Source organism: Amblyomma americanum, chromosome 8 (genome assembly GCF_052857255.1).
Source record: "Amblyomma americanum isolate KBUSLIRL-KWMA chromosome 8, ASM5285725v1, whole genome shotgun sequence".
NCBI lineage: Eukaryota > Metazoa > Arthropoda > Arachnida > Ixodida > Ixodidae > Amblyomma > Amblyomma americanum.
In genome coordinates this window covers 4,119,109-4,127,793 of record NC_135504.1, presented here as the reverse complement: position 1 = coordinate 4,127,793, position 8,685 = coordinate 4,119,109, and positions in this window count along the sequence as shown.

Below are 8,685 nucleotides of genomic sequence, written 5' to 3'. Positions count from 1 at the left end.
GTATCTCCAGGAACCATGTGAGTGGTAGCGGCCGCAACAGAGTGCATGGTAGCAACTATTCGCAGATGACGCATGTGTCACGTAGCTTTTATAAATGCGGCATGAAAGTTCGGGAAGCGCTCCTACAATTCGCTTTATCCCCTGAGGGGCCCAACGCTGGCATAGCGGCCTGTAGAAGCTGCGCCGTCTGCAACAGCACACAGACGACCACAAGCTGACGAGCGCCGCCGTCAGCGTTGCGCCGTCCGGGGCATTGTAGAAAGCAGTAACACACCATGGGGCCGGCGGTTAATTTACATTTGTAACGAGCGGAGAAGCATTGCGTTCCATGCACTTTACGCTAACGGAAATGCCACGTTCGAGGCCAATTACGAATTCAAGGATGCGTTGCGGAACATTCAGCGCTGGCTTTAAACAGAGTCCCAGTTCAGGTCACGTGGACTGACTTTCGAGCGACGCAATTTAAGCCTGGGTTGAGAGCGCTTGTTTATTGCAAACCGTTGCATGTTTTTTGGGTCGGGCAGGAGTGCGCAAATCTCAGACGACAATTTTTTAGAATATATTCAGTAAGACAGCTTTAATGAAGGCCAGCAGGAATCGTCTTCACATAAGACGAGCAATGTATCTGCATTTAAATTTCCCGAATTACGGGTGTGTTGGGGTGAAGTCTTTCCTTTTACGGTAAAGTTTTAAACCAATCTTTAGCCTTCTAGAATTTTCATCAATCAGAGCATCAGCTGCAAAGCTTAGGATAATTATCAGCCCACGCAAGCAGCATGTGCTGTGGTTTCTGTTCTTGGAAGTCTGCTGAATGTACGTAAGATATGGGTATCAAATGCGCACACCTGGTGCGCACTGCCTTGATTAAGGCACCGATAATATCTCCCAGGCTACGGGTAGCTCACCAGATGGTCTCTGGCTGCTTGCTTTGAAAATAACCGGTCTAAGGAGAAGGCCAAAGAATAGAAGTGGCGTTTTTCAGCTCTAACGTTTGCTGACAATGCTGATTTGGTCTACAATTTTCTGTGGTTACTATAGAAATGTCATTTTTCGGTAATACTCCACACATTCTCTACTGTTTCTTTCGAAACGCTAGATAACTGGAGCGTCGCCTATAATCTTTACTATCAGCCATTTCAGTGGCTAAAAGCCCTGAATCAGTCCAGTGGAGTTTGCACTGCCATAACAGCTAACGCGTCAGCTGCGATGACCATGCAAACTGTACTGTTTGATGATCATCGTGAGTATAAAATCATTATGATTACGACGATTACATTGTAACTCAAGGACAAGTGAAGACCGCAGGGATAGGTCATAAGCCTATAAAGATGATAGTGGGTTTGACGATCATGGTGAAGGTCAAATCACAATGATTACGACGATTACATTCAACACTGACAATTACCTTAATCTGAGGTCTCATCAGGAAATTTAAACTTCTCTGCCTTCCGCCTGAAGAGTAAGGGAAGTGGTTATGGTTAGCGAAGTTTAAGGGATGTCTGTCTCGCGTGATAATTGAGCCACCTATTCCTACTCGTTTTTTTCTCCGGAAAATATTTTGAGCTAAGGCTTAGATTGAGGAAGCAAACTATTTTAAATATAGTTGAAGACGCAAGACAGCACCGATGGTTTAATACCACTTGCCTTTTTCGTTTTTTGTCTTTGTTGTCAACCGAATTCAGCAGTGGGGAACAAAAATCACCTCTTCGTTCTATAAACGGAACTTCCGAGAATTCTCTACCCCGCCGCGGTGGCTCAGTGGTTAGGGCGCTCGACTACTGATCCAGAGTTCCCGGGTTCGAACCCGACCGCGGCGGCTGCGTTTTTATGGAGTAAAAACGCTAAGGCGCCCGTGTGCTGTGCGATGTCAGTGCACGTTAAAGATCCCCAGGTGGTCGAAATTACTCCGGAGCCCTCCACTACGGCACCTCTCTCTTCCTTTCTTCTTTCACTTCCTCCCTTACCCTTCCCTTACGGCGCGATTCAGGTGTCCAACGATATATGATACAGATACTGCGCCATTTCCTTTCCCCCTAAAAACCAATTATTATTATTATTATTAGAATTCTCTATCTGGCCTATGTGCAGAAGCAAACAACTGATGAGGAAACTTCGCCCCTCTGTGGCCATGAATCGCTTCATTGGGATTAAGGCGAAAAACAAAGAACTAAAGGCGAGCGTCAGTGTGATAATTTACACACAACAAGCAGCAAAGCACCGCGTATGATGTGATAAAAAACAAAGAAGCTGTGGAACGAAAGAAAGCTGCAAACGACACCATTAAGAAAGAGGCTGTGATAAAGCCAGACAGAACGAGAATTTCAGCGCGGCATGTCCGTATAAGCAGGAAAGTTTGAACGCGAGAGACGAGCCAGCAATAAGAAACTAGGTGTGCGACGAGGACAGAGAATGGAATGGGAAGGAACAAACTGCCGTCGGAGCCAACCTAGCCCTTTAAGCCCTGGCTGCGCCTGCGATGCGAGCGAGCCAACAGCCAACTTGCGACACGGCCACTGTGTGTTTCTGTCTCCGGCAGCGCGCCCAGCTATGGGAATAAAACCCTCCCGAGATTTATGGCGGCAATCGGGGCATCGCGTTATGCTCTCAACTGCATCTATTGTTGGTGTTCTAGGTTTCCTCGAAGTCTATCCCGAGTTCACCGAAGCTGCCTAACTTGGCTCGTTTTCTTGCCTCGCTTAACTGAAAGCGCTCCGCCTCTCCACCATTCCCTACAGCTGACAAATACTCTTCCAGGTGGTTCATGCTTTCGTAGTTTTCGCATTCTTCCGCAATGCTAGGCCATGTTTTCGCAGTGTTAATAGAATGGGTTATGAAGGAATCTGGGCTTCAAAACAGAACTGCATGGCGTAGAGGATCACCGACACAAAAATGCAACTCTTATATGTATTACGAAAATCTTTTAAAAGCGATTTTATGTTCCCTCATCAATTATGAAACCATTTGCCTGAAAACAAGTTCTGTTGACGTATCTTCACTGCGGTAATTAGCGCAGCTGTCTTTGTCCTGATAACTTTTAACTCAAGGCTCTTACTTCCTGCAGTTGGCCAAGAAAAATGTTCTGAAGCTGTCCGTGAGACATAAAAGAATGTAATAAATATGAAGTGGTTGCGATAGGGGAACGTTTTTCTGTAGCGAATACGCCACCCGGCGTCATGTAATGGAGGCGAACCTTATAATGAAATCTCTTTATTGTGGATAGAAAGGCACATGGTATTTGGCTGAACTATCACTGCCACTTTTTCCTACTCAAGGATACGAAATGTGTGGAATGGTACTTCGGCACGTGCTACTAGATTTAGTTCTATCGAAAGTCCAATTTAGTTCAGCAAGAAAATACAGTATGGCCCAAGTGCTTGCGCAAATGTGCATGCCGAGCGTGAAAGGAATACTTCCTGCTGAACGCGTTAATCATGTTGTAGTTAAAATTAGGAAGAAACGGGGACGACCAGGGTCCATTAGGCGAAAGGAAGATAACCGATGGTCACTTCGACTCCAGGATTGGATTCCAGAAAAAAAGGAAACAAGCGTAACAGGGGTGGCGAGAACCATCTGGAGTAGGGCATGATGACAGCGGAGGTATGCGTAACTGGAGGGTGGTTTACACCACAACCATCCAGAGGGCGGTTACCGGGGATGGAGGAGGAGGGTTACTGTGGAAATAAGGGGATATGGGGGAGCGAGTGTGAAGAATTCTTAAATGGTGGGTGGTTGCCGAGAGATCGTGATGAGGAGTACTGGTCACTGGTCAGGGTCAACAAAGATTTAAATTTGGACGTTTCAGGAGCACCAAGGCTCCCTTGTTCACTATGAAGCAACTGGCGCACGAATCCGTTCTTTTATTGCACCCAGAAGCGCTTTAATGATTTAGCATAGATGAAATGCAGAGTCCCGTCGTTTCTGCTTAGTGTATTAGACGTTGTCTCGATGATAAGGGACTCAAGATTCTGACGTGCTGATGTATTCGTTTCTTATGTCAATATTTTTACTTCGTCCCAGTTAATCTCGTGGCCGGTTTCTTGCACATGCTCGGCGATGCGTTAGTTGTTAGTTTTTGGTTTCGGACGTCGTTCGGATGCTCTCTCAGCCGTCTCCTGAAGTCCTTTGTTTTACCTATGCATACTGATGAGCAATCGGTGCAGTCAATTTCGTAGACAATGCCTCGAAATCATTCATGAGGTAGCTTTCCCTGCTGCGTCAAAAGGGGTCCGATCTTGCCATGAGTCCTCATCTTTGAGACGTTGCCGGCATGCTTCGACTGCCACTATGACCAGTGCACCGGCAAACAGCGAGCAAACATCGAAAGAATCAAGCATGTCGTTGTCTTCAGGGACAGTGGGTTTACCTTGTTGATAAAATGGGATGACTTCTTGAGGTTTGTTTCTGTCTTTCCAACCAGTGGACCTAAAACACCGTGAAGCTACTGCGACAGCGAGTGCACAAAAGACCTCCTGAAGTCTACTTTTGATCGTAGACTTCTTTATGAACCTTTGGAGCAACCCTTTGTGGCAACCGTTGTTGGAGGAGGGTATGTTAAGACCACGATCACGCAACCGGACAGGCACTGCCGCAGGAACAACCCGGAGGGTCAGTACCATAAAAAAGGCTGGTGTGGTGACAGCGGATGAATAGGCCAGCGCAGGGTGGGTGCTACGGGAAGAACTCAGAGAGTGGTTATCTTGGAATGAGAAGGTGAGTAATGCCTCGGCAGCTCTCGCAATATCGCCTTATACGTCCTACCTTTTCTCTGACATTTTTTGTTTTCTTTATCTCTCTCTTTGTCTTATATAGTCTGTCGTTTCTGCCGATTTCCCGCGTTGTTCGACTACAAGCTCCAATTTATTTTTCAAATTTCTGTCTAGAGTGTGCCGTTAGATTTTTAATTAAGGTTTTCTCTTTCGGTTTTGTTTAACTTTAGCGTTTTGCTTTTATTTTTTAATGCCTGTCTTTTAATGTGTGTCCCAAATTCTGCTGTGTACAACACACTCCCGTTATTGTACATTGCCATCCATAACTAGTAAAGGCTTTGCGTGAACTCTTTTCTGCCGCTTCATTTATCCATTTACTAAGCTTCGTTCGCTGCTTTCACTTGGCATCTCCGCTCGCGCTTAGATTACTGTGAACTTCTCGCATGGTTTTCGAAATTAAAACATGTGGAATCGAAGCACTCTCCTGCAGCGTTAGTTAACGAACGCTTTTCCCTTTTAGCGCTACTAAGGAGACGCGACGCGGCAGATATGAAATCCTGGTATTAGATTTGCTCCTTGGGTCACTGTGTACTCCGAAATATTGTTTGCTTAAATAATTTTGTGCTGTCGCTCGTTGTTTTGAATTTATATTCTTTTCTCTCTGAATATGCTTCGCTACTATCATATGTCTAGTGGCTCAAACACAATGTACGTGATTCCCTAAATTAAGAAACGTTCTGTATATTTTTGGCACTCGAGGATCACAGCCGCTGTCTAAAACAAAGACCATCCTTGATGTACAAAAAAAAAATAACTTCTACACCCTTGGGACGGTGAATGACTTTTTTCGTAAGAATTCACCTCGAATATTTAGCATCGGTCAGAGTCGATCATACCTAAACACAGGCTCTTTCATTCAGTGCCTCTAAGGAACGTTAGTTCTGAGATGGAATACTAAATTTTAAGATTCTGGATAGAAGGAGCGAAGTGCTGGTGGTGTCTAGATTAATTTCGAATGCCAGAGGTTCGTCACCGTGAACGAATACCGCACACTGCACGGGAGCTTTTGAAATCCAGACTCGTCAAGATTCGGCCGCCGCGGCTGGTATTCTATCCCGCTGCCTCGTGCTATCCTAAAGAACGTGTTAAGCACTGTGCCACCACGGCATGTCGCAACGATAGGTTTTGAAGACTAACTGTTGGGCACATAGGACGCTTGAAGGTAACAACGCGAAGAACAGAGGACAAGCAATTACAGAGCGTCTTTTTACATTCAACTCAATCTCAGTAAAATATAGCTGAAATTTTTCCAACAGTGTTTTAAAACAACCTTCGTAAGGACTAGCACTGCCTTTGTCAACATTTTTTTCAAACAGCCTATTTTAACATATATGAACAGCCACTTGAAAATATATATCGCATTAAGCGTACATGTGAACGCTTCTCGTGGACTGCTTTGCAAAAAAAAAATATTCGATTGAGATATCATTCCAACATTGGGAACCGACCACCTAGGGTCGATCTGGGGATCTTTAACGTGCACTGACACCGCACAACACACGGGCGCCTTTGCGTTTCGATGGCGGTGGTGGGGAAAAGCATTTATTTAGCTATATATACAGAGAGGTGCTCAAGGAGAGGCCCTAGTGGGTCTCACCCCTTACAATACAAGGCGGAGTCCCTCATTCCGGGACCCCGCTGGTCGTGACCGCTGCGCAGGTCCGCCGAACCAGGGCCTGTTGGGCCGATAGTTCCTCGCAGCCGAGCAGAGCCACCTCCCAGTCCTCTCGGGTAGTGGAAGGGGTGATGGGGGGGAGAGAATGATTTTGCCTGCATGCCAAAACCATGTGAAACGTGTCGGGCACCTCCCCGCAGAATGTCAGGGCACGTTAAAGATCCCCAGGTGGTCGAAATTTTTCCGGAGCCCTCCACTACGGCACCTCTTTCTTCCTTTCTTATTTCAGTTCCTCCTTTATCTCTTCTCTTATGGCGTGGTTCGGCTCTCCGCCGAGACGTGAGACAGATACTGCACCATTTATTTTCCCCCAAAACAATTTTTTTTTTATCTAGAGCTGCTTCTACAATTTTCCTCTAGTCTAGGTTATACGTCAGTACTAAAATCACCTTTCCATAAAAGACGCTCCAAACGCCGATACCTGGCTAACTAGAACACTAAGGAGCATTATGCATTAAATAAAAGCCGGCTTCCGGGCCACTGAAATAATTGTAAAAAGAGGAAACAGATTTATTTTGTGGCGTAACAAAAATTTGCCGGCGATTATGCTTCTCGGTAATGTGATTTTCGAGCTCAGCTTCTGTGGTAATCAAACCGTAGGCGACCACAAAAGAAACACGCAGTACCGAACGGAGGCGGCTTTGGGCTTCGACCACTGGTCCCCACTAGGGGTCTGGATGGAGCATTGGACGCCTGAAAGTGAAGCCACCGGAAGTGGCCTCCTCGCGGAAGTCAGCCTTTGGCAGTGCACGAATGGGACATCAGTACGGTTTCGAAGCGAAAACCTTCACTACGCTAGGTAAAGCAGTCATCGTGTAGGCTGGAGAATGAACTTGAACGACCTTCAGCCCAACCACGTTAGCCGTGTACTACCATATGTGGTACAGTTATGGTGTCGAACTCTTTTCCTATGACCTTTGGTTTACCTATAACCTCTGACCTTGAGTTTACGTCTGTTCTGAAGAACATTCGATGGGGTGATGTGAAGCCACGTGAAGACATCCGATGAGGGTGTTGTAAGAAAATGTGGCACCACGCCATAGTAGTGTGGGCATACTCTATGCAGAACGACTGTCGCGAGCGTGTAGCGGTGCTGCCATGGACGAGCCTCCGACGCTTAGCAAGCGTACTTGCTTTTTTTCCGGATTCCAGGGTTAATTAGCCAAGTTAAGCCACTGCCCATTTTTTCAGTTTCAATTTGTGCTTGCCTCGTGGAATTTTGTCTTTTCGTCGTTCTTGTCTTTCTTTGCTAAAGCGCTCCAACGTTGACGAACACCGATCCAGAATATTGTCCGATCTTTGTGCCGATACCTGGCAACAGCGACACGCTGTTAAGTTAAGAAAAGCATGACATACAATACCCTAAATTTGACCGGGACAACCCCGAATTTCATAATAGCCAACACGATGGTGACCTTCAAGTTTGGCCGTGCCTATTTTTAAAAATTTTCCTGGGCCATTCTCGAAATTTTACCTTCGCCGATTTGCACAAAAATTGATGTTCAGTCAAAATTTACCATGCTCAACACGACGGTGACCTCTAAATTTCACCCTGACCATTTCTAAAATTAGGCTCGAGCCACCTCCGAAATTTCACCTTCACCGATTTGGACCAAAATTAATGTCCAACCATATCTGACCGTGCGTAACAGGATGCAAGGATGCCAGGAATCAAGTATGCCAAAAAGAGAAATAGAGATTATTTTTCCTTTACCCGCCGCGGTGGCTCAGTGGTTACGGCGCTCGACTACTGATCCGGTGTTCCCGGGTTCGAACCCGACCGCGGCGGCTGCGTTTTTATGGAGGAAAAACGCTAAGGCGCCCGTGTGCTGTGCGATGTCGGTGCACGTTAAAGATCCCCAGGTGGTCGAAATTATTCCGGAGCCCTGCACTACGGCACCTCTTTCTTCCTTTCTTCTTTCACTCACTCCTTTATCCCTTCTCTTACGGTGTGGTTCAGGTGTCCAACGATATAAGAGACAGATACTGCGTCATTTCCTTTCCCCAAAAACCAATTAAAGATTATTTTTACGCTTGTCTGCAATCCGTCTTCATAAACTTAGCGATCTTTGTCGTTTTTCGGGAGCCACTTTGGCTGTCTTCGTAGGGTATCGGAACGGCACAGTACTGCTGATGCTGTTTGCCGGTGTTAAAGAGGCTTTAATCTTAAATGGACATACGGCGGTTTTTCTGCACACACCTTCCTTGTCGAAATTCACTTTCCTTTAAATCAGTCGCAATTTA